The following is a 27,409-nucleotide window of genomic DNA, read 5'->3' on the forward strand; positions in this document are numbered from 1 at the left end:
CATTTGTGAGATATATGTACTATAAATATCTTCTCTCACCGTATAACTTGTCTTTTCACTCTCAAAGTGTTGTCTTTTGACAAATAGAAATTCTTAATTTTAATGTAGCCCAACTTTCTTTTATTGTTAGTATTTTATGATTATTCTATCTAAGAAATCTTTGCCTACAGATATTCTTCTGTGTTTTCCTTTAGAAAACTTAATTTTTATATGTAGATCTATAATACATTTGGACTTTCTTTTATAATACAAAGTATAAATTAAAATTCAGTTTTCTCATATGGGTATCCAACTGATGAAAAATTAATTTTTGAAAATACACTTCAATTCCTACTGCATTTCAGTTTTATCTTTGCCATAAAGGAGTAAACATAGATGTGTGTATCTTTCACTGACTTTTCAATTTGAAATGCAATGTTTTTCAATTTACAAGATCTACTAATTTATTTTTCAAATAGCTTTTTTTCATATTTCCCAAATGGTATCCTGTGTTTCTGTAAATGGCACTTTATTCAAAATGCACTTTTTAATATAACCTCTATCAAATAGTTCTATTATTTGGGCTTCTGGGCCACTAATTCTCAGTTTGTGTGTCGGCTGTCCCCCTCATAGTAGATTGCCTCCCTGTGTAGTTTTAATTTTTGTATGTGAGCTTATTTTCTTTTTTTTTGTTTCGAGACAGAGTTTGCTCTGGAGTGTAGTGGTGCAATCTTGGCTCACTGCAACCTCCGCCTCACAGGTTCAAGTGATTCTCCTGCCTCAACCTCCTGAGTAGCTGGGATTACAGCATGCAGCACCACACCTGGCTAACTTTTCTATATTTAGTAGAGATGGGGCTTCATCGTTTTGGCCAGGCTGGTCTTGAACTCCTGGCCTCAGGTGATGCACCCGCCTTGGCCTCCCAAAGTGCTAGGATTACAGGCGTGAGCCACCACACCTAGCCTGTATGTGAATTTATTTTCAATGAGCATTTGTGTGTGTGTGTGTTTGTGTATAAGAGTCACACACAACATGAGTTCTGGCTTAACACATGAAAGTTTATTTTTCTCTCATGCAAAGTCTAAGGCTGCCTTCCAAGCAAGTTATTCAGTGATCCAGCTGTTTCCATCTAGTGGCTAAACTGTCTCAAGACGCAGCTGCCACTGTCACCGAGGAATGAAAGGGAAAGTGGGAGATCCCATGCCTTCTCTTCTATGCTTCAGTCCAGAAGGGACTTGTGTCACTTACATTCCATTGCCTAGAAGTTGTCACATGATCCTGGCTAATTGCACAAGGCCAGAAACATGGGGAAGCACATAGATATTTGGTGAGCAGTAAATGTCTCTGCTCTTCTAATTACCAAATATTCTTTTGCCTGCTTCTTCCCAGTCAAGCCCTCCTCTGCTTGAATGGGATCAGATCTAGACATCACTCCTCTGAGTTGGGGGCCTATGAGCCATAGAGACAAGATATCTACCCCTCCGTGCAAATACAAATATCTGCCCCTCTCCTCAACACAGTGGCAGGACACCAGCAGGATAATCTCGACAAACTCATTCATTCAGAAGGGGTGAAAAGAGAGACACACAGCAGTCATCAGTCTGTAGCAATTCTGAGATGGCACTGGGCTGATGCTGTGAGGGCCCCTACAATGGGAATGGGAACTCCTTGATTGTTATATAGTTTTCTTAGGAATGTTCCATAATATCAGGTTCTTGGGAGGTGAATTCTGCCATTTATGGTGTCTACTGACTCTCCCTCAGGATGGATGCTTTCTCACGTGTGTTGTATGTTTTGTTTGTGAGCTGATCATCAGTAGGGATTTATGTTTGTGTGGGTGTGCTAGTTAGTCCCATGTACCCCAAGTTGTGAGAGTGTTTCTGCCAAGTGCTTCTTGGAATCCATCAGTCCAGGACTGTTTTTTTCTAAACATCTATTTCTCATTTGGAGATGTCTATGTTATGCAGGTGGTATAAATTTAGACTCATACTCCCCTAAGCACCAGTTGGGGATTAGATTTCCCATTGAAAGCTTCTGACCTCTCTGAGCCACAGGACATTTGGTTAAAGCCTCTTTTGTGGCCTTCCCAATATCACTTCCCAATTCTCTTTCCAAAAGTATTCTGAAGATGGGCTGTATCCTTCCCATCTACGTATTTAGACTTTTACTATTTATGTATGTGTCTAAAAAATGGTATATATATTGATATGTCATTTAAATTTATACTAATGGCAACATATTATGGTTATTCTCTGCAACTTGTTTTTTTCTATAAATATATTTTCAAGATTTAAATATGCTAATAAATATATATCCAGCTCATTCATTTTAGTCACTGTGTAGTATTCCCCTGTAACTCAACTTTTTCCATTTCTCTATTAATGATTTTTTTTTTTTTTTTTGAGACAGAGTCTCTCTCTGTAGCCCATGCTGGAGTGCAGTGGCATGATCTTGGCTCACTGCAACCTCTGCCTCCTGGTTTCAATTGATTCCTGTGCCTCAGCCTCCCAAGTAGCTGGGATTACAGGTGCGCACCACCACACTCAGTTAATTTTTGTATTTTTCGTAGACTCAGGGTTTCACCATGTTGACCAGGCTGGTCTTGAACTCCTGAGCTCAAGTGATCTGCCCACCTCGGCCTTCCAAAGTGCTGGGATTACAGTTGCGCACCACCACACTCAGTTAATTTTTGTATTTTTCGTAGACTCAGGGTTTCACCATGTTGACCAGGCTGGTCTTGAACTCCTGAGCTCAAGCGATCTGCCACCTCGGCCTTCCAAAGTGCTGGGATTACAGGCGTGAGCCACCACGCCCGGCCTAGAATTTAAATTGCTTCCAATTCTTAGCTATAACTTATAATGCTGAATGAATATTCTTTGTACACATTTGTAGAAGGGTATTTGGGCTATATATTTAGTTATGGAATTACTGGATCATAGAATATGGAGATTATTAACTTTATTAACAAATTACTGTCCAAAATGGTTGTGCCAACTTATAGTCATAAGCATTTTAACAGAGAATATAATGTTTGTTGTCTCTTCAACACCCAAGCCAAAACTTGATCTTGTTCAACCTTTTAATTATTTTCCATATGACAGATTTAAAATGTTATTTCATTGTAGTTTTAATTTTCAGTTATAAGGCTACTATGAGGTTAAGCTTTTTTCCATTATTATTGGCTTTCCAGCTTTCCAGGTTTCTTCTGTAAATTATGTAGTTTTCTATCATGACTTGGCCTTTCCTTTATTGATTTATGAGGAAGTTTTATATTTTTTGATGTAGTCCTCTGTCTGCTCTGCGTATTTTATGTGTTTTCTCTGTTTTTATCTTGGACGCCATCCTTAGAGTCCCAGGAAACGCTTACTTGGCTGGAGACGTCTGGAGTTCATTGGCAAGTAATTTATTGCTCATGCTTTTCCCACATTGCTACGGTGTGGTGCAGATGCCACAGGAGTAGGTGACATTTCCATGCTCCCCTGGAGCCCACACAGACACTGCACTTGCAGCTGGATTGGTTTACCTCACTGACTTGTATCTCTCTGGTACTCCTGACTGCTAGCGGGATCCAGGGTACACCACTGGTCACCCTAGACTTGCTGAAGCCACTTCGCCTGATGCAATCAGAGTGAAAGCGAAAAATGCTGGAGGCTTAAAAAAAAAAATCACAACATGAGCCACAGCTCACTAGCAGCCAGCGGAAGACATCCTACAAGCCTCCTGCAGACTAGAAATGGTGTCTCAATTCAGGACCACTGAAGAGGAAGCTTTTCATTTGGCACAGGAAAATTACAAGTCATGAAAACCATTGCACTAAGTTTCTACCACAAGGTGTAAGGTTTGATTCTGAGAGATCATCGCAGATGCAGAGGAACAATTTTTATTAGAGGCACTCCAAAGAATAAGGTATTTCTTGGTTGTTATTTAAAGAGCACCAGAGAGCCACAGGCAAAGGCCTTCTTTCTTCTCTCCAAAACCTCATTATCTCTGCAGACAAAAAGATTTGACATCTTTTTACTGTTCTCTTTTCCTCTGACCCATATGTCCCTGTTTGCCCCATGCAATTTCCATCACTAGAAACACTTCTCTGCTTTAGTTCTGAGTCTCAAACATATGTCACAAAGTGCTCTAACAGGTTTCCTATGAGGTCCAGGGGCACAGCTCTAAGTATTTTATAGTCATAAAAATATTTGTAATTATCATGTTTTATCTTAAATTATTAGGTGAATTTTGTAGTCTACTCCATATTATGTCTGGATTTGACTTAATGACGATATGATGTATTTGAAATTTAATTTTCAGGTAAGTTGAAGCTCCAGGCATAGGTATCATGTGTATCTTTTGAATAGCCTCCAGTTAGTCTATAAAAATATCCATGGGGCTATGGTTCTGGAGCAAAGGCTTTCTCTAGCCATCTGTATTGCTACTCTCTAGGACATACACAGGACATCTCAGTCAGATGGTCTATTTGTTGTCCTTTGAGCTTGCTACACTATTTATTATGTGAAGATGTTTATTGACACTATTTTCCAGAATACTTATACCTTCTCTTCATGTCTCTGAGAACTTGAAGACCCTGCTTCTGTGATAAGATTTCTTAAACTCATGGAACTCGTTCCTTCTTCTATGCTCAAAGTATTTTATACCTTCTTTGGCTGAGAATTTAGAGCATCCTGTCTTATATTGTTGGTACCTATACTGTATACATTTATCACTTACTAGACAGCACTTTCCTCAAGGTTGGATCCAGGTCTTAGACCTCTTTGTTTCTCCTGGATTTAATTAGGACAATCCTTTCTAGTAGTAAGCATCTACATTTTTGGCAACTCTGTATTTGTAGACCAAGATGACATTATTCTCCTCATGGTAGAAAAAAAGAAAGAAGAAAGAAAGAAAGAGAAAGAAAGAAAGAAGAAAGAAAGAGAAAGAAAGAAAGAAAGAAGGAAAGAAAAGAAAGAAAGAGAAAGAAAAGAAAGAAAGAAAGAAAGAAGAGAGAAGGAGGAGGAGAGGCTAACATTGATTGAATGCCAACTATGTGTCAGGCACCATGCAAGCAGCAATAACACACGATACACATCACGCTCCATCTTTACAACGACCCTGTCAAGTAGCTGTCATTGTTATCACATTTTATACAAAAGAACACTGAGGCTCTTAGGTGTAAAATAACTCCCAAAGATCACACTGCTATGACAGCTGGAACTCCAGCCCCTGACTCCCTGATTCTGGGTTTTAAGTTCTTAACTATTACAGAAAAGAAGAACAGGTGAGGCAGACCCATTTAACACATGTGACGGAACTGGGGAAAGGAGTCATGCAAGGTATTACCCGTGGTCAGTGGGACAAGGTAGTGTTCTTTCTAGTAGACAGAACTACTCCCTTCTAGTAAGAGAGTAGATGCTTTCTTCTAGAAAGGATTGTGCTAATTAAGTCCAGGAGGGACAAAGAGGTGTAAGATCTGGACCTGACCTTGAGGAGCGTGTGGTCCAGTGAGTGACAAACGTGTAGAACACAGGAACCAACAGTATAAGACAGTGTTCCAGGCTCCAGTTGGCATCACAAAGCAGCACAAAAGCCCAGGGCATTGGGGAGAGGGCAAGAAGAAGGGGCTCCATTAAGCCAGCAAGGGCACCACATTCCAACTTGCCTCCTTCCCACTTGGCCTCCAGCCGTTTTGATTATTCAGTTCCTCTCGCTCATGTGGCCATGCCACAGAGAACATGAATTCCCCCAGAACCCACTTCCTTTCTTCCAACTGACCCCTTACAGAACCCAAACTCCCTCCACAGCCTGTCAGTCTGATACCACGCTTGGCCACAGCAATCATGCCTGCTCAGCATTTTCACAGATGGATACTATTTTCCAGGATGGAGTGTGGAAAAAACGGTATTTTTTCTTCTGCCATGATAACATCCCCAAAATTAGGGGGAAAAAAGCACCAGGAACTGATATTTTACAAGGTCACACTTCATTTTTCCTGGCTTGATGTAGCCCAGGGCTGAAAATCTGTTTTCTAAGAAGCTTGTGGGGACACTGGGGACTATCTGGCAGGGTCTGTGCCCTCAGAGTTTGGTAACTCTGTTACAGGGTCTCCCTAAATGGGAGAATGTAGGATTGCAAAGACAGCTAGTATAACATCCAGCTGGCCAGGGAGGATTTGTCAGATCAACGAAGGCTAATTCTGCACATTCCCTGCTGGGCTTCCTAATGCACTGGGACACTCAGCTGAACTGTCTATTAAGAATATTTTCCTAAGTCATTTGTGTTAGATTATAGGCTATAAACCACTTATTGTTGCCTGGCCGCCATAAATATAAAGCAATCATTTTTAATGCAAGCAGCTGTTGGGCTGGCTTCCCCAAGATGCTTCGTCCAGGGACTCAGGTTCTGCTGTATTCCCCTTCATCAAGTGATTTCTGATTGTTTTTCTGCTCTGTTGCATACCACACACATGGTGGTGGGGGTGGGGGTATACATCTTCCTTGCAGAGATTTGTTTGGATGCAGGATTTCTAAAAATATACAAAAGAAATTGATGAGGGAGGGGAGGGCAAGTTAAGTTGTATGAAATTTGATGACTTGAGCCCTAATCATAGTCTCTATTAAGAAAAAACATAGAGCACAAACCCATTTTCTGACCTCCAGCCATAAAATATGGGATCTTGAATTCTACTTATTGAAGATAAATTCATATATATTTATTGAAGATACACTTATATATCTTTGTATATTTATTGAAGATATATATTTTGCAATTATATTCATTTGAGATTTTGGATTATATTTTTACTTGTAAAGTATTTATGAGGGTCTATAATGTACTAGGGCACCATGCTAGATATTAAGGACATAAAGGTGAGTCAAAATTGACATGGTGCCTGCTTTCCTGTCTCTTTGTCCAGTAGAAGAGACAGACTGATCAAATTATTACAAAAATTGCTATATGGGATATAAAGGAAATTTAAGGAACCAGTAAAATGCCTAATCTAGTGATCCATGAAGATGTTCCTAATCAGCAGTTGAGCTGAGACACCAAGGGTAAATGAAGTTAACTCGACAAGGGAAAAGGGTAAATGAAGAAGAGATTTCTAGGAAGAGGTGTGAATGAGCATCATGCATTATGAGAATCCAGGGGACCGGGCACAGTGGCTCACGCCTGTAATCCCAGTACTTTGGGAGGCCGAGGCAGGCATATCACAAGGTCAAGAGATCAAGACCCCTCCTGGCCAACATGGTGAAACCCTGTCTCTACTAAAAATACAAAAATTAGCTGGGCATGGTGGCCCGAGCCTGTAGTCCTGAGAGGCTACTCCAGAGGCTGAGGCAGGAGAATCGCTTGAACTGGAGGTGGAGGTTGTAGTTAGCCGAGATGGTACCGCTGCACTCCAGCCTGGGCAACAGAGCGAGATTCCATCTCAAAAAAAAAAAAAAAAAAAAGAAGAGATTTCTAGGAAGACTGGGAAGTGGTGAGAATGAGTATCATGCATTATAAGAACCCAGGGAAGGACAGGCTACTTGATGCAGAAAGGGTGGCAGGTTCTAGATCTAGCAGGGGCTTGGGGGTGTCTTAGTCCATTTTCTGTTGCTTATAACAGAATATCTGAAACTGGGTAATTAATAAAGAAAAGAAATTTATTCTTTACAGTTATGGAGGCTGATAAATTTTTTTTTTTTTTTGAGACGGAGTCTCGCTCTGTCCCCCAGCTTGGAGTGCAGTGGCATGATCTCGGCTCACTGCAAGCTCCGTCTCCTGGGTTCATGCCATTCTCCTGCCTCAGCCTCCCGAGTAGCTGGGACTACAGATGCCTGCCACTATGCCTGGCTAATTTTTTTGTATTTTTAGTAGAGACGGGGTTTCACCGTGTTAGCCAGGATGGTCTCTATCTCCTGACCTGATTATCTGCCCGTCTCGGCCTCCCAAAGTGCTGGGATTACAGGTGTGAGCCGCCACGATTTAATACAAGACTGGGGGCCACAACTGGTGAGGGCCTCCTTGCAAGTGCAGACTCTCTGCAGAGTCCCAAGGTGGAACAGGGTATCACATGGTGAGGGGGCTAAGCATGCTAACTCAGGTCTCTCTTCCTGTTCTTATGAAGCCACCAGTCCCACACCCATGATTAATCCATTAGTCCATTAATTCATGAATAGTTCATTCATTCATGAGGGAAGAACCCTCATCATCCAATCACCTCTTAAAGGCTCCACCACTTAATAGCACCACATTGAGAATGAAATTGCAACATGAGTTTTGGATGCGACAAATATTGAAACCTTAGCAGGAGGCTATGTGAAGAAGAGCTTGGTCCTCATCCTGAGAACAATAGGAAGCCACTGGAGCCTGTAGCAGTTAAAGCCTCAGAGGGAAACTGCTGGTTTCCTCGAACAATACTTAAGTGATGTGTTGGAGATAATTTCAAGAAGGCATTATTTTCATGGGTGTGGGTGAAATTAAAGGAACCTAGGAAGAATGTTGAAGCACCCAAGCAAAGCAACATCGAGAAGCCATGCTCACCTCTTGGTGTGAAGAAGCAAGAAGAGGAAACAGGGAGAGCTGGGGCTGGAGAGGGCCCACCCTGCAGGAGCTGCGGTCAGGGAGGCTCACAGCAAATGTCAGGACTCCAGCACTCTGGAGGGAGCAGGTACTTCACATTCTTTCTGCTGTTGCCCTCTAGTCCCTGCTGGATCTTTTTTATTGGCTGAATCCAAACAGAAACCAGAAAGAAGGAGCCATTAAAATCAGCGAGCCCTCTCCCAACAACCAGGGCGTAAAGCAGGGCAGAGAAGGACAGGGAGTGGCATTGGATGGGCAAGTAGAGAATAAAAAGCACAGAAGGCTTTCAGGCTGTGAGTGGCATGATCACATTTGTATTACAAAACAGATCATTCTGACTGCTCTGCAGAGAGCTAACAAACAAAGATTAAGAGCAGGAGGACTTGTAAAATGGCATCTATAGCAATCAAGGGAGCAATTATGAATGGCAGCCTAAGCCAGAGTGGGGACCAAGTTGATGGAAAGAAGTGGACCAATGTAAGGATTTCTCACATGGCAGAGCTTGGCCAAGACTGGAGGGAACTTGGCAGTCTTCAAATTGCACCCATCCATTGTTGTGAGATAACTGAGGCGCAGACAAGAGAAGAGACTTGAGCCAGAGGTAGAGTTCTTCCCTCACCTTTTCTACTACATAGCCTCTGTCAATATGCTTTGCCTGGATTATACCTTGCTTCTTCATTTTTATTCCCCAGGACAAATTCCTTCCTTCTCTATGTCCTCTGAAGGTCACCTTGGCAATACCCACTCCTAGAAACTTGACTTTATCTTCCTGACTGTAGGTTCTGTACTCTATGGCCTCCTTGCTTTGAGGACCTGAACATTCGCTGCCTTGTAGAGCAGCACACCCTGAGCTCACCCAGGTGGCTGGATCAGGATAAGCAAAGGGTGCTGAGGAAGCACTGAGCAGCCTCTTCTCATCTTTATTTCCATTAGTAAATAATTATTGGATGCTTACTCTTCTCTGGGCAACATTTAAATTTCACAGCCATACATGGAGATTTTATATCTATATAACCACCCTTTTACAAATGAGTAAACTGAGGCTCACATAGGTTAAACAAGGTCCACAGTTGGTAAGTGGAAAAGCCCAGACTCAAACCCAGGTATGCCTGCCTCTAAATGTCCATGTTCTTAACCACTATACCATACTGCCTCTCACATACTTGGCACAGCACTATGTTAGGTGCTCTTGTTTGTGGTATGAAGTTGAGGGGGTTGGTTGGAGACATCAAAAAGTAGGAGGTGGTTGATGGTTACAGATGTTCCAGGTAACTGCTTTAGCTGAACTCTACACCAGCAGCTACTCAAGCCTTCAGATGACCACAGCCCCAGCCACCATCTGACAATCATTATATTGAGAAGACCAAGTGACAGGCACCCAGACAAGCCCAGTCAACTCAAGAACTGTGGGAAATACTAATAATTTTGCTTTCAGTCACTTAAGTGCGGTTCATTATGCATTAACAGAGTCAGGACACAGGGTAAGGTCTCTTGTGGAAACAATATTTAGACAAATGAAACATAACCGTACCACACATACACTTCTACTCCCAAGAAATTGTTAATACAAAGCTGTTTTCCTGTAGCTTTCCCTTCTCTGCACAAATCTGCATCCTACCAGTTCTTGAGCCCAGCCTCTTTCTTTCATCTGCAGGGGTCTTGCTTCCTCTGAGGGCTCAGTATGCAAGTCAGAGGTCAGCCAGGGAAAATGACAGCTCATTGGTCCACACCTCTCTGCCTCCCCCTCCTTCTTCGCAGGTGAGGTCCAATTCTCCTTCACCTGCTTTTCCAGGTGCATAAATCAGCACGACACTCCCTCATCTGTCTCCATGAGGCTCCTCTGTCCCCAGTCTCCCCCCAGCCAGATGGCACTGGAGCTCTCTGGAGGAGGGCATCTCATGGACATGATATGATATTGCAGGCTCAGCCCATTCTATGACCCAGGCTAAGGATGACACAGATCAGATTAATAAGTGAGCTGCTGGGCAGCTCTTCAGAGTACCAATCTATGGGGGCAACTAAAATGTCCCTGGAATAAAATTCACGTAGGGAGCCAGTTAATTCAGGTCTCTACCCGACTGCTGACAAAAACTGTTGAAACATAAATTGGTTTGGCTGCAATTAAACACTCCCTGTGGCTACCAGCCAAACTCTGTTGATATTTTTGTGTTAGGTGCGTGCAATTTACATGGTGTGTCTAAGGCCTCACCACTAATTTTGAGACTGGCCCTCTGAGAGTTCCCTGTAACAGTTTAGCCTGCTGACAATCTGAAACTAAAAAATTCATGATGCTGTCTATGCTCTTTAGTGGGAACAATTTATTAGAATGTCTGAATTTAAATAGTTTCATATGCCTCTCAAGAAATTGTCTAGTTCAGAAAACCACATGTAATATGTACATGGAAAATAAATCTTTATTTTGAACATAAAAAGCATATACTTTTATTACATATTTCCATTCCTGCTAAACATTGAACAGACATGCAAGAAATAATAGTATAAAGAGGCCCCTAGTTACTCACCTCACATGTACCTGTCTCAGTCTGGCCTGGATGCATGGATAGTGCTGGGAGGCAGAGGGGCAGAAATTCAGGGAAATTGTGCTGGAAATCTTTTCTTTCCACTTGCATTTATTTCCATGTAAAATCAGATCAAAGTGAATCTTCAGAGTAAATTTAACATGGAAATGAAGTAAAACAAAACAAGAAATAGTCTCAAATGTTAGCCAGGAACTGGGGAACAGCAGATCATCTATTTGGCTTTGGGGTTTTGAGAGACAGTGTGTGCTGATGGCATGTATAAGAATCTTGGATTTTTTTTTCAGCTCTGTTAGGTAGATCCAATTCTTCCTGCTCCAGTCAATACTTCCTTCATTCCCTGGCCAATCATTCTTTTTCTCCTCTTCAAATAAGGAAGTATTAGACTTTCCAGTCATTGGGGTTGGGGAAGTCTCCCTGCTGCATGTTTCCTATGTGCAATCTCCAGATCACAGATGTGTTACTCTTGGTCCTCCAAGAAACAGCAGCCAAACTTGGATTAGACATACAGGAGATTTATTGAGGAAGTGTCTGTGAGGGGAACAGGGGGGAATCAGAGGAGGCAGTGAGCGCTGCCAGACTGCAAGACAGGTCTGATCCTGAGAAGGAGAGAGGAAAGGAAGCAGGGTTTGAGAGACAGAGTCTCACACTGCAGCACAGTGCTAGGGAAGTTTCACCAGTGATGGAAGGTTTTAGAGCAACTTATCCAGTATCTCACAGGAATGGGTCTACCTTACTATCCCTCTTGTGCTCAACCATTGGCAGACAGCAGCCCAAGGAAGTAAAGCCCAGAGCATACACTGTCATGGATTTGGAGCAGAACAGCTGGTGGTGTCTGCCAGTTATAGTCTCCATGGTGCAGAAGGAGATCTGAGTGGTACATTTTCATGGCCACTGTAGCTGTAGAAGCCACACTGCAGGAGCAGCCCACAGATGAACAGGAGAGGGGAGGGAGGAAGAGAGATACCAGCACGATGCCAGGGGTCAAAGACCAATATGACCCAATTTTTCCGGGGGCCTAACTCACATTTCACAATGCAGAGTACTAACTACTATACGATCAAGACTCAACTCACATTTCAAATGAAGAATGTGACTCTTGTCAGGTTTCTGATTCCTGAATCCTGGGTCAGCATGAGAATCCACTAGTTCAACTACTGCAGGCTAGCATGGAAGCCATGCCTCATTTATTACATTTTACCTAAAAGCAAATGTGATTCAGGTTCCAAACAATCAATTTTCAATTGGCCTTTGGGGGATGCAGACATTCAAATTCAGGTGATTATCAACAATAAAGTATTTCAGTTCTCACGATGGCAGAGCCATCAGCAGTGAATACCAAAAAGGAGGATAAGATATCTATCTTTACACACTATTGTTGCATGGCAGAGAAGAAGCAATTCATTCTTTTCAGAAATATTTACTGAATGGCTTATATGTTGTCAGGAATCATCCCAGATGCTACAGTACTAGGTAGATTTATTTGAAGGTGTTGAAGAATGAAGAACTAAGAATAGGTGAATAGAAGTCATAGGGAGCATGATTTAGATTTGAAATAGCAAAGGATATCTTTAACAACTTTAAGAATTCTGTCTTCAGGTTGAACACATGCTACCTTCCATTGCACTCACCAGCCTTTGCTCATGTGGCTGTCACTCCGTGGATCACACTGTGTTCCAGCTATTTACGGATTTATTTTCCTTGATAGTTTGCAGAAATCCCTGCAGGATTAGGAGCATATGCATTAATTAACTAATTAAATAATTAACTCATCATTCGCATATTTATTCAACAAAGGTTTGTGAATGCTTTGTCTGTGCCTGCTGTTGGTATCTGGGGAGGCCAAGATAAATAAGATACAATACCTGTCCTCCAGGAGCTCACAGTAAGTTAGGGAGAAAGATGGGGAGATAGCAACATAATCCTGCGAAGAGCAAGAGCATCAAGGAGGGAATAACTGACTCTGCCGAGGGGGCAGAAATGAACAAATTCATCATAGAACTGATGACTCCTGAGCGACATTGTGAAGGAAGAGCAGAAGTTATCTGGGATTCTGTCTCTAGTTTCTAGCACAAATAAGTCCTCAGTTCATCTCTGCAAAATGAATGAATGAAGATGAATAAGCAGAGTGTGACTGAGGGTATTCTTTTCCTAATCAGCATCTACTGCTGGTGACAGTTCCTCACCCCTGGCTCCAGAAGTGGACTCGTGGCCCAGGCTTTGCCAGTCAAACAATTGAGCAGGTACTGGCCACAGCTATTGGTTCAGGAGAGTGGAAGTGATTAAGCTTGGTCTAGCGAGACACATCACGGGACTTGGTTGAGTGGTGGGAGAGCACAGTCTCACCTTCTGCTGGACCTGGAGCTGTGGAATGTCAGCCAGGGGAATCTGGAGACCACGTGATAAGGATAAAATCTGTCTGAAGATGAAATTACATAGAGAAAGCATGACTAGGGGCTGAAGAGAGAGAGAAATTGGATCCTGATGACATTGTTTTAGCTCCTGGATCCAGCAATATAAGAAGTGGGTTTCTCCCTTATTTACTCTTTAGGTAATCAATACATTACTTTGAGGGGGGCAGCATTTAAGCCAGTTGAGCTGCCTTTTCTGTTACTTGCAACCTAAAGTGTCTTGACCATAGGATGGCATCCTTCACAAAGTATGGAGTTCTCCATTTCCAACATGAGTCACATAAAATCACTAGCCTATCAGAGAAGGAAATGCTGTTACTGGGGAACCCAAAGTCCTTGTAGCCTTGCTGACTGAAGCTGGAAATAAGTCTATTACCTGAAGCAAAAAAAATGAACATGGAAAAAAGAAAGGCAGGAGTGAGGGAGGAAATCTGTATCACAATATCAACCAGACTGCCCAGCAGGCTTTTAATAAAGTCTTGGTCTGTTTAGCCTAAAGTTTTATTTCAGAATGACTATTTAGTGTCTGCATTTTGGGTGAGGGACAAAATTAACCCAAACAAGAGAGAACTGACACACACACGAAAGTGGTTAAAAAGAATTATTGGGAGGCCGAGGTGGGCAGATCACGAGGTCAGGAGATCGAGACCAGCCTGGCTAACACGGTGAAACCCTGTCTTTACTAAAAATACACAAAATTAGCCAGGCATGGTGGCAGGTGCCTGTAGTCCCAGCTACTCAGGAGGCTGAGGCAGGAGAATCACTTGAACCCAGGAGGTAGAGGTTGTAGTGAGCTGAGATTGCGCCACTGCACTCCAGCCTGGACCACAGAGCAAGACTCCATCTCAAAAAAAAAAAAAAAAAAAAAAAAAAGGAATCAAGTGTGCAGATTCATTAAGAGAAAGAGACGTGGCTGCTGAGAATGGTATTTTTCTTTCTCCGCTTGTCTAAGTGCATCATCTAGGGAGGAATCACTGCCAAAATTCAAAGTCCTCCCAACTTCTTGACAAACACAAACATCCTCCCCAGGGTCCCAACTTTGGCAGAGACCAGAGGTGAAAGTCCCCCCTGTCCTCAATCCAGGGATTTGAGTCAAGAGGCCAAGAAATCTGTACAACACATCCAGGGCAGGAGAGCAGACGTTGAATGCGGCAAAGCCTGGAATGCAGGAGAATGAATTCCATGAAGCGGAGATACAAATAAATAGCTGACGCTGGAAGACAGCGTGTCTCCTGACTGTTTGGAAACCACTGGACTCTGGTTCTATTTATAAAAACATGTCCTACAGAACCAGTTTTCTTTGTTACTACTTGAGGCCACATCACCAACATATCCCAGGCACCGGTGGACAGCAATCGAGATGTGGGTCCTGGGCTCTGACCTCTTCACCGAGTTCGTTCTGGCTCTGGGTAGGGACAGAGGCAGAGTGATTTTGTGTTTTCTACTTTCAATAACTGGGGGAGACACAGACCCACAGCCTTCCTCTAGGTTTCTAGCCCTTCTCACCTTCCTATCGGGTTTCTTCTTTCTTGTTTGTCTGCCTCCCTGGACTTCTTTGCATCCCCTCTTAGCAGAAAGGACACTCTTCACTAGTCAAGAGGCATAGATTGTGTTTTAAGTGGTTTAAGCTTTGCCGGTAACTGGTTGTTCAACATTAGGCAAGTTATTTAATTACCCTGGACGCCAGTTTCCTCATCTGTAAAATGGGCTTAAAATGTTTGCTGATTTATGTTCCTTAAATATGAAGAACTGGGATGTTCATGTGGGTATTAAGAAACCTGAGATGTATTACAGAGAAGACGCATATTTAACTTTGTTTTGCCCAGCATGGCTCAAATAAATTTGAAACAAAACCTCTCAGAAACAATCTAGCCACATTCTCTTGCTATTCTCTGGTATGCAGTTTGAGAAGTGGTTGTGGCAGATACTTGAATTTGTGATCTCAACTTGCTTTTTGCCAGCCTTCTGCTTGGAGAAGTTAGGAATAAAAACTATTTCTCAGGCTTCCTTGCAGCTAGGGTTCTGCATTTGGATTAGATTTCACTACTTAGATGTACTCATGTGAGAGAAGGGAGAGATTTTCATTTCCTACTCAATCCTGATGATCTGCTGACCTTGATGATCTCTCAAGCCTTGTCCAACTCTATGGGATGTCGATGTTTCCTTTCTTGGCCATATCTTCTCTTAGGAAAAGAGCTTCTTTAGATACAGTAGTTCTGGTCCATTTCTTCTCTTATGAGTTGAAATAGATCCCAAGAAACAGTTCCAGGATAAATCAGGAGAGGGTAAATGCTAGCTGGAATTCATTTTTCTCTGAAGTTCCCATCATTTTTTACAGTTCATTTCTGACTCAGTAGGACTTAGTTCATCTTTCTGGGGTCTTGCAGCAACTTCAAAAAAAAGAACGACTTGCAAAAGAGTTAAAACTATAACCATAGCGCCCCCATGGGTCCTCTGGTAGCCATTTTGAGGCCAGACTGAGCCGGGCACACAGAAACTTCCCTCCTCTGAATCCCCTGTTGTTAATTTTATAGACATGATTGTATTTCTCATCACATGCCAAGACTATCTTAAGTGGTGCTCCAGTTAAACATAGTAGCTCTGAGAAGACAGAGACCTAGGTCTGGCTCCCTGATAACTCAGGAAGCAACCTTGGACAGAACAAATAACCATGCCGTCCCTTGGATTCCCTGGTCTAAAACCGACAAAGTGCCATTTTCTCTGGCTGCTAGGACTTTAGACAAATGGGAGACTCTGTAGTGCAATGAGTTATACAACTAAGCTTTTAAAGTGGGCTTCAGATATTACCATGGTAAAACCTTACTTTGACTACACAGAGGTGAAACATGAGAAGTTAGACTCACCAAACATGGGACAGAGAACCTCTAGGTGGCCCATTCTTTGGCAAAATTGTGAGGTGGTTAAAACTTGCCTTTATCTTCTTCCAAAAGAGAAAAACTCAGTTTTTCAACTTTTAGGACCAGAAACTTTTCCCCCTTCTCCCTCTGCCCCTTAGAATTCTGCAGCATTGCAACTCTGTCCTACCTCTCAGAGAAAGAACATATATTACAGAAAGCTCATTTAACCCAAGGCTGTGGTTTCAACCCTGGCTGCTCATCAGGTCTGGAGAACTTCAGAGAGCACAGATGCCAGGGCCCCACACCTAGAAACCCAACTCAGTTGGTCTTGGATGGGTCCCAGGTGTATTAACTATTCAGAAGCTCCCATGGGTTGGGAACCATTGGGGTATTGTTACCTAAGAATACTTCTTCAAATAAGATCATGGAAGGGATTCCAGGGATAAACTTGTCTTGCTCTACACCTACTCAGGGTTTCCATAAAGCAGGTTACTGCCATTCACTTTGACTTGTAACCTTCAAGATAGCCAAATTCAGAGTGTGGCTCTTCCCATAAATAAGAAGCTTGTAAAATCTTGCAATAATGCCAAGGTTAGGTCATGATGGAGCATCTGTCTAGTAGCTGGTGCCTGGTCCTGAAATTCTGTGCCCACTCTGGCTACTTGCTTGATTAGGCTCAGTTATCCCACACTCGAATACTCCCAGAATCCAATTCTCATCTCTCTGCCTGGTGTCCTGTTCCTCATCTAACCCTCCAGTACTAACCTCAAGCATCAAATAATGACAAACATAAGGGCTTTGAGTTAGAACTTGTTCAATCTTGACTCCATTGCTCTGTAACTCAGGATTCCTTGGGAAACCTATTGAGGGTATTGGCTTCTTCATCTGTAGAGTAGGGGTGATATCACCTATTCTATTCAGTTTCAGTTTTGACACATAGTAAATACTGAATAAATGTTTGGTCCCCTTCCTCCAACCTCATTGTTCATCTTTTACTGATTTCCACCTATTGTCTGTCTTCCAGACATCAAGAATGTGATAAGTAACTCAAAAATATCTATTAGGATTTGGAGTATCAGTAGGAAGGTGTTTTAGGGTAAACAGTACCTTTTTGTTACAACTGAAACTACAGCCTACTGGTCCCCACGAACTTTCTTAGTTCCCACATAAGGGATGTGACCATGACATTGAGGACAGTCAATGACAGTGCCATGACAGTGTTTGTCACAACAATAATAACAAAACACAAGGGCTTTGTGTTTGGGAATGGGGAAAATAATGGATGTAGTGAGAGGAGTGAGCTGATAGTCACTTGCGGGAAGCTGAAAAATAAACCCAGAGAAGACCTGGAAAGGACAGACAACCAGATGTCCAACTAGGAAGCAAAAATCTTGGCTGGATTCTGTTTCAAACCACAGAATCTGAATTTTTGGAAGAAAGCATTAAAAACAATAAATTACCCCAAATGGCAAAGTTAGGATTCAACTGCCTCAAACTGTAACAACTTAGGCACTTGTAAAAGAGAAATATTCCAGATGGCAAAGTGGAAGGATGAATTATAGAGAAGGAAGTGGCTAATATCCTGTGCAATACTCTGAAGCAATACAAAAAGAGAACCTTCATGAAGGAACAGGCTAGGGATCCCAGTGTTTCTGGGGGACAGAAATGGAGTGCCATTCAATCAGGGGCAGCTGACCCCACTGGGCAGCCCTGGGTGCCTGGGGCTCAGGCATGATTTCAAATTGCTTTCTGTCTTCCAAGTGATTCTGGAACAAATGACTCTGGTGGCCTCAGGGGCATGTCTGGAGTGACTACATGAAACTTCCAGGGCTTTGATTTGGCGTGGTCCGTCTGGCTTCACTGCCTAGTTCAGGGTTCAGTGGCCTAGATATGATTTCAAATCTCAGTTACTTTTCATCTTCTACCTCTATTTATATGAGAACACTCCAGCCCTCAAATCAATGGGACTGGATCTGAACAGTAGAACTGGAGGCAGTCTAAGGACTTTGACTTTAGTCCTCTGACTTCTCAAAATGTAGACCGCAGACCAGCAGTCTCATCATCACCTAGAAGATGATGGGAAATGCAGTAACTCTACCAAATCAGGATTCATATTTTAACACAACCATCAGGTGATTTTTGTACATGTTAAGGTTTGAGAAGAAATGTTCTAGGTGATTTAAAAGGGCAAAAGGATGTAGGTCCATAAAGATTCCTATAACCATCAGAAAGGACACTGCACTTTGAGGTAGTCTAATCTTTCCAATAATGATGCACCTCAAGGAGTCTGCAAGTGTCCTAATAGCACTGCCAAGACTTTGACCCCAGCACTAATAGTAAATGCCTTATCAGTTGGAAGTTAGGCCCATAAGCACAAGGACATTTTGTGCTCAATCTCAGCCTCAGCTACTCCATTCTACTGTTTCTCCTCCTTCTCTCATAGAGCATACATCCCCACTGGAAGAAAGTGACAGAATAGAAGAAAGGTGCACAAAACCCTCTACTGGTTTTTTATCACATCAAAAAAAATCTGGATTCTTCACTATGGCCTTATAAAGCACTTCCTGGTTTGGCACCTGATTACACCTTCCATTTTATCTCTTACCCTCTCTCACTTTGCTCCAGCCACTTTGGCCTTCTTTCTTCCTTGAGCATACCAAGTTCATTTCCAGTGCCAAGTATTTTCAGTCATTGTTTCCTCTATGGCAGGGGTCCCCTACCCCCAGGCTGTAGAATGGTACTGGTCGGGGCCCTGTTAGGAACTGGGCCACACATCAGGAGGTGAGCAGTAGGTGAGTGAGTGAAGCTTCATCTGTGTTTACAGTCACTCCCCATGGCTCACAATACCGCCTGAGCTCACCTCCTGTCAGATCAGCAGCAGCATTAGATTCTCATAGGACTGCAAACTCTATTGTAAACTGCGCATGCGAGGGATCTGGGTTGGGTGCTCTTTATGAGAATCTAATGCCTGATGATCTGTCACTGTCTCCCATCACCCCTAGATAGGACCGTCTAGTTGCAGGAAAACAAGCCCAGGGATCCCAGTGATTCTGCATTATGGTGAGTTGCATAATTATTTCATTATATATTACAATGTAATAATAATAGAAATAAAGTGTGCAATACATGTAATGTGCTGGAATCAACCCAAAACCATCCCCACCCTTGCCTCCATCCGTGGAAAACCCAGTCCCTGGTGCCAAAAAGGTTGAAGACCACTGGTCTATGGAAATGCTCTCTCTGTCCTTAAATCTTATTATTGCTAGGTCTTCATAATTCAGGTCTCAGCACAAATGCAGTGCTCCTATAAAGACTAGCCCTGCCACACCATCTAAAATCCCACCCCACCTTATCCATCTGTATCACATTATCCTGTGTGATGCTCCTTAGGGTACTTAATATTACTTGGTATCCTCTTCTTTATATTTACTGGTTTAATTTCTCTTCCCTACCACAAATAAGCTTTATAAGAGCAATCTTATTGATTGCTATATCCCAAGTGCCCAGAACAGTGCCTGACAGAGCAGTTATTCAAAAGATGTTTACTGGATTTGAGTGAATGATGGGGCTAGGTTAAACTATTGACTTTTGGATTATCTGTGCATTCCTGTGTTTCCTGCTCTAACTATTGTGCTTATGACCACAGACAACTCAGAAGGGCTTACATGGCAGAGGCTGAGTTAATGATACTGTTGGTCTGGCCCATAGGATTGAGATAGTCCATGCTGGGTCATTTCAGAGCTGTGTGGTATTTCAATCCAAGATTGTTCTGAAACTATGATGGACTGCCTGCCCATGCATAAGGTACTTTCATCTGTAAAGGAGAATATTACAAGCTTTCTGACCTTAAAGGCTTCTCCTTAACTAGGCAGACAAGCAGATAAGCAAATGGTTTTTATACAATGTGAAAAGTAAGTTCAAATTATAGATGGACAAAGGAAGAATACAAGTTTAACAAATGGGGGGATGTTAGAGTTATTTTCCCAAAAGTAGTGATGTCTGTTTGGAGCTTTAAAGCACAAAAAGGAGTTTGTCAGAAGCACATATAGGTATTCCAGGGAAACAAAATGGCACCACTAAGGTATAGAGGCAAGAAAGAGCCTGGGGAATTACAATAGTTTGTTAATGCCAGAATGCAAAATGTGCAGTTCAGGCTGGCAGAAGGAAATGAGGCTGGAATAGGAGCCAACAGGCTTATAATAATATATGTCCTTGAGGTGCTAGATCCACCATATGTTTGAGGTCAAATACAAATATCTCAAATATCTTTCAGTCCAAAAGAGCCAACAATGAGTTGAGCTGAGAGCATGTTGCAACCTCCAGCCCCCCTTTGTACTCCCCTCGGGCACCATGAGCACCGTGCCCAACAATCTCAAAAGCCCCCACATGCTGGACCCATTAGGCACTGCATGCTCCACTGTCTGAGTCATTTCTCCCTCTGCCACTGGTGACTGAACCCAGAGGAACTCTCCACTAATTGAATTTGAGATGACTCACTCTAAACTAGGGACTTGAAACTCGAAAACCCTGGCAGCAATACCTTGGCAGTAAAATTCTTGGGTCATATTGTCCAGCTCATTGTCTGGTGAGCCAGTAGGAGCGAGGGGATGTAGTGTGGGTATCTGCCGGGGAGGAAGGTTGGAGGCAGGGACTTTGGGTTTTCTTGAGACCTGGAAAGGATAAGAGCATTCACTGCATGTCATTGTTTGTTTGAGCTCCAGCTGGTAGCCAAGAGTTTTTAAAAAATGACATTCGAACATGTTTTGTTTGGCACACCTAGTTTTGTTTACAATATTTGATGCATTATTTTAAAAATAAGGAGCTTTTACATTACATACCACATTTCTGATTCTGTTAAAGCATTGAAAGACATGGCAATAACCCACTGCAAGTGAAGAATGGATATCCCTGGTACAGGTGGTGTGCTCCCTAGGTTTCCAGAGTCTTCACCCCGATTTTTACATTCTGATGCCCCTGCACTTATATCCAGAATGTTTCACTTGTGTATTAACATTCAAGGGCCTTTTTGGCCCTATAGGCATTTGTGTTTGCAAAGCCTATTCTGAAGCTACCAATGAGGAGACAAACTCTGATGACAGTTTTGGTAACAGAGGAATGGACCTCAAAGTATTATTTCTTTGGCATATTTCATCTGCTCAGTGCTCAGGAATTTATTAGAAAATAATGCAATAAAAGGGTGGGCATGAAGGTCACCAACCTCCACCTCACCTACTCATTCTATTTTGGCAGAACATATAGTAGACATACTGAGGCCGGGGTTACATGTATTATCTTACGTTTCCCATCATAATTGTGTCATGGTATGTATTTAATGGATGCTCATTCAATGCATAGTGAATGGAATGTCATTGCTGGTCCAAGTCTGGGCATCTAATGTCCTCTCCCAGGAGACCTGGCACCCACGACACTGCATGGAATGTTTTTCTTTTTCTCCATCTATTCATGTTTCAATGCTCCCCTTCCTTTCATCTGTACTCATCTGCCTGCTCTTCCCCAAAGCTTTCAAGGACTTCCCCAGGCTGGCAGTAGGAACATTCTCTTCTCTATTCTTATCAGTATTTATTTTTGTTATATAACTTCCTGAGTCTTTGTTTCATTTATGAGAAAATAAATATCTACTTCATAAGACCAATATAGGCATTGTGTCTGGAACATGGTGAAAATGGTAATTAGATTTATATTTATATACTTATATATTGCTTACTTTATGCCAGGAACGCTTTCAAGTATTTTGCATATGTTGGTTTATTTAATCTTTACAACATTGCTATAAGGTAGGTACTGATGTTATAATCCTCATTTTACAGATAAAGAAGCTGAAGCAGAAAGAGATAAAGTAACTTGCTCAAGGAACACAGCTAATAAGCTCTAGAGGTAAGCACAGCTAATAAGCCTTTAAACCCAGGAAGCTGGACCCAGCGTCTATGGCTCCACCCATTAAGTAAAACTGCCTCTCTTCTGAAGTGAGGTCTACATATATGGTAGTATCCTTTGGGTTAGAGATGGCAAATTGTCCTTCAATATCCATTCTCACCAGTGCTATTTTGTATTTTTAATCACACACAGCCTAATTGAATCCTACTTGCTTTTTTTTTTTTTTTTTGAGACGGGGTCTCGCTCTGTTGCCCAGGCTGGAGTTCGGTGGCTCTATCTCAGCTCACTGAAACCTCTGCTTCCCAGGTTCAGGTGATTCTCCTGCCTTAGCCTCCCAAGTAGCTGGGATTACAGGCACCTGCCATCATGCCCAGCTATTTTTTGTATTTTTGTAGAGATGAGGTTTCACCATGTTAGCCAGGCTGGTCTTGAACTCCTGACCTCAGGTGATCTGCCCACTTTGGCCTCCCAAAGTGCTGGGATTACAGGCGTGAGCCACTGTACCCGGCCAAATCCTACTTGCTTTTTAAGCATGATTTGACTAGCACAAGAGAAAGGCAGAAAAGAGAAGTCTCCAATAATAGAACGAGTAGAGTAAAGCCTTAGAGGTGGGATCCTCTATCCTTCCTTCTCCTCTTTGAAAAATAGCTTTGTCAGCAGATCCTTCCCGAGAGTTCTTGGCCTTCCAGAAGTACCATAGATCCAACACAGATTAAAAACTTCCCTGAGGCCAAGTCGCTTGGAACTATCAGAATGCAAATGGCACTGGATTTCCATTTCATCATTTTCAGATAGTACGAATTCTAGCACTAACTTACCTGAACACGTTTGGTACACGCTCTCTTGTTTGTCCTTAGTTTCTCCATCTGTAAAATGAAGGATTGGAAGAGACCACAAATGGCAAACAGCCTTGCTTTTGCAGGCCATATTCAATCGATTAGTTGTATTTGCTAGGTGTACTGCATCCCATAAGTGGTATTTGACCAGAAATGTCTGCCATTGGAGAGAAACATGTGTCAGCATATTTGCCTGCCTGGGTTAGATGATTCTCCAGGCTTCTACACAGTTTTATGTTTATATGAAAATAGCCACAAAGGGAAAAGAGGACAATAAAACAAGATATATGAATAATAATGTATTGTATACTTGAAATTTGCTAAAAGAGTAGATCTCAAGTGTTCTACACACACACACACACACACACACACAAAGGTAATGAATGAGATGATAGGTGTTAATTAACTTGATTGTGGTAATCACTTCACAATGTATACATATAAAAACATCATGTTTTACAACCTACATTTATACAATTCCTCAATTATATATCAATAAACCTGGAAAAATAAAGATGTATAAAAAAGATTTACAAATAAGATTTTAAAAAAAGGATTGTGAGGAAACAAAGTATGACAGTAGAATTACCATTTTTACTAGAGGCAGTAAAGAGCAGAATTAATATTGCAGAAAATCAAGTCAATAATACAGTTGACAAATACAAAATTTTAATGCAGAGAAAAACAGCAAAGTGTGAAGTTGGGGGTCGGGCATGGCGGCTCGCCTGTAATTCCAGCACTTTGGTAGGCTGAGGTGGGCAGATCACCTGAGGTCAAGATCAGCCTGGACAACACGGTGAAACCCTGTCTCTACAAAAATACAAAAATTAGCTGGGCATGATGGCAGGTGCCTGTAATCCCAGCTACTTATGAGGCTGATGCAGGAGAATCACCTGAACCCGGGAGACAGAGGTTGCAGTGAGCCAAGATCACGCCATTGCACTCCAGCCTGGGAGACAGAGTGAGACTCTGTCTCAAAAAAACAAACAACAAGAACTATAACAAAAACACAAAGTATAAAGTGGGACAGAAGGGAGATGGATTTGGTTATAAAAAGGCAACAGGGGTGATATTTGTGGAGATAAAACTGTCTTGACTGTGGTGGTGGATACACGGACCAACATATGTAATAAAGTTACACATAACTAAGTATTTACACTAAGTAATACATACGCTTTCACACACACTCACCCAGATACTCATACCCACACCAGTACAAGTAAAACAGAAAATCTGATAAGATTGGTGGATCATGTAAATGTAAACATCCTGATTGTGATATTTTGGCAAGATATTACCCTGAGAAACCTGAGCAAAGGGTACATGGGATGTGTCTGTATTATTTCTTACAATTACAATGTGAATCTACAATGATCTCAAAATTTAAAAATTAACAAAAAGAGAACAAAGTCATAAAGACATAGAGAATTGGAGACAAGAGGTTAAAGATTCAAGGTATGGACAAATAGTGCTGTAAAATGGAGCTAGAAGCAATGGTCAAAGGTAAAAATAGATTTAAATGTTTCTGTGCTGAAAAAAATGTCAATATTCAAGGACTGAAAAGACTCACTAGAATCTAGGCAGAATGAAGGAAAAGAAATTGATCCTTAAACACACTGAGTCAAACTTTCTGTATTATGGGGATTGCAGACAAAAATGACAACCAGAGAAAATAGCAAAGAACCAAGAGCCCGTGGGCAGTCCTGGGGGCTATAGTGGAATCTCAGAGCCAGTGGTATTGACGGACCCCTCGCCTACATCAGTTGTTTTAGGGGATTCTTTCCCCCATAAAGCTCTGGACTGATGACAAACCTGAAAAAGATGCTGAATCACAGGTATTGCATGAGAAACATTTGTGCTGAGAGGGAGATTGGATAAATTTCCCTAAATCATTTCTGAATGATTTCTTACCATTCATAAATAATTTCTTTAAAAATGACAAAGGTATCCAGGCTGGCATGGGGCTTAAAGAAAAGAAAAACATGAAGGTGACTTTTATAGTTCCTATTTAGATATGGATCTAGGTACAAAGCAAATTCAATCATTCCTGTACTTTTCCTCAAAAACATTTTTAACCTTGGCCAGGCACTGTGGCTCATGCCTGTAATCCCAGCACTTTGGGAGGCCGAGGCGGGTGGAGCACTTGAGATCAGGAGTTTGAGACCAGTCTGGTCATCATGGCAAAACCTCATCTCCACTAAAAATACAAAAATTACCTGGGCGTGGTAATTTTACAGGTAACACCTGTAATCCCAGCTACTCGGGAGGCTGAGGCATGAGAATCGCTTAAACCTGGAAGGCAGAGGCTGCAATGAGCCAAGATCGTGCCTCTGCACTCCAGCCTGCGCAGCAGAATGGAAAACAAACAAACAAAATAAAAAAACATGTTTAACCTTAATCAATGTACATTGATGTACACTTAGTAGGTACAAGGCACTAGAAATAGACAAAAGTATTGAATTAGGCATGCCCCCATCCTGAACAGCCCATTACAGATGTGCACAAAAACGAAGAATAGAAACTATGAGTTATTGTTATTTGCATTCTAGACACTGTATACATATTTTATATGTTATTTAATTTAATTATCCCAATAATTCCTTTGAAGGCAGAATTGGGATTTTGCTTTATGTTTGTGTGACCCAATATGTGCTTTTTTACTGCCTACCATTTTTTAAGATGAAGGTCAAATCATACAGCCATTATGAAATCTTCTCTAAACATGTACATATTCATCATTCGTTCATTCAACAAATACTTACTGATATCATATATGTACCAGGCTCTCTGCTAGGTTCTGGGATAAATGATGAGAAAACAAGACAGGAATCTATTTTCAAGGAGTTTCAAGTGTAATGGAGGAAACTGGTATTAATCAAATAATCAAATGCATGTAGAACTGTATGTGTCCATAGCAAGGTCTAAGAAGGAAAGATACATGTTGCTTTGAGGCCCTATAAGGTACAGATTTGACCTAGGCAGAGACTCAGGGAAGGTTTCTCCAGGGAAGTGAACCCCACTGGAAGAAAGGCACTCCATGAAAGGGAAACAGCATGAGCAAAATTTGTGTGGTGGGAAGGATCATGAAGGACCACTGTAGTGAGTAAAGATGTGTGCTGAAAGATGAGAATGGAAACTAGCAAGATCCAGGGCATGCCAGGACTTGAGGCCCAAGTAAGGAGATTGCCTTAATCTGAAGAGCAAGAGGAAGTCATGGGAAGGGTTCAGGAAAAAAAGTGGTAGTGAATTTTCAATCTTTGTATTGCCTTCTATAAGTCAAAGCTGTTCATGCATACATCTCAATTATGTTCTGTCTTACACTTTCTTGTGACACTAAATGACACAATCTCATTTTCCAAATTAGATGTGAGACTCCCTAGAGGTTGGGGATACTCCTTAAACCAAATTTTATTGGGCTTAAGACTCCCAAGTGAGAAGTGTGTTTGTTGTTATGTTCTACTAAAAAAGAGAAAATGCTGCCGATTAGACATGCCATCAAATGGAAATAGCATCTCTATTTTGGAGATTCAAAAATGTGAAATATGTGCATTTTTAACTCAATGAAATATTATATATTTTTTTGGTTCCCTTATAATGTCTAGGACAGAGCTGAGCTTGTCTTAAGTGGAATGAGAAAAGTACCAGACTTCAAATGAGAAGACTGAGTTGGCAGCCTGGTTCTGACACATACCTGGACAAGAATGACTTAATTGTTTTGGGACCCAGTCCATTCCTCTGTAAAATGGCCATATGACCCCTGAGGGTCCTCCCAGCTCTGCTGCTTCTCCATGCAACAGCTGTCTGACAATAATCTCTAGGAAGATGTCTTTGAGGCCTTTCTTTGCTGGAGAGAACTCCTGCAGGAAGCTGCAGTAGTCCCTTATTCTTCTCCAGGTAGGAAGTACTGAGGAATGTGCCTGGAAGGCACACAGACCTAAATTAGAGTCAGAAAACCGAAGGCTCAAGAAATCTATTGACCAAGGAAAGTTTGTGCAGGTCTGATGTTAACCAGAAGTTGGGAGCAAGGCATGGGCTGTATTACGGGTAGAATTGTGTCCCCCACAAAATATATTATTAAAGTCCTCAACTCCAGTATTTGTGAATGAAACTTATTTGGAAATAGGGTCATTGCAGATAAGTTAAAGTGAGGTCATAAGGGTGGGTCTTAATCTAATATGACCGGTGTTCTTATAAAAAGGGAAAATTTGTTCTTGTCCAAAGCTGATGAAAAGCCCAGGACCAGATGGATTCACAGTCAAACTCCATCAAATGTACAAGGAACTAAGACTAATCCTCCTGAAGCTGTTCCAAAAAATTGAAGAGGAGGGATTTATCCCTAACTT

General features: G+C 41.8%; 1 long non-coding RNA gene across 2 annotated transcripts in view; it reads left to right on the forward strand.

Moving 5' to 3' along the window:
- Positions 1-27,157, forward strand: part of LOC117980421 (uncharacterized) — a 56,211-nt gene extending 29,054 nt beyond the window's left edge. Inside the window, exons 2-4 of one of the 2 annotated variants that reach the window (XR_004671730.3) lie at positions 19,338-19,395; positions 22,164-22,230; positions 26,669-27,157. This is a non-coding gene — a long non-coding RNA (uncharacterized LOC117980421). The remainder of the gene's footprint in view (positions 1-19,337; positions 19,396-22,163; positions 22,231-26,668) is intronic. The other variant, XR_008625474.2, reaches the window with a different exon arrangement.
- Positions 27,158-27,409: the final 252 nt, after the last annotated feature.

Source organism: Pan paniscus, chromosome 4 (assembly GCF_029289425.2).
Source record: "Pan paniscus chromosome 4, NHGRI_mPanPan1-v2.0_pri, whole genome shotgun sequence".
Taxonomy (NCBI): domain Eukaryota; kingdom Metazoa; phylum Chordata; class Mammalia; order Primates; family Hominidae; genus Pan; species Pan paniscus.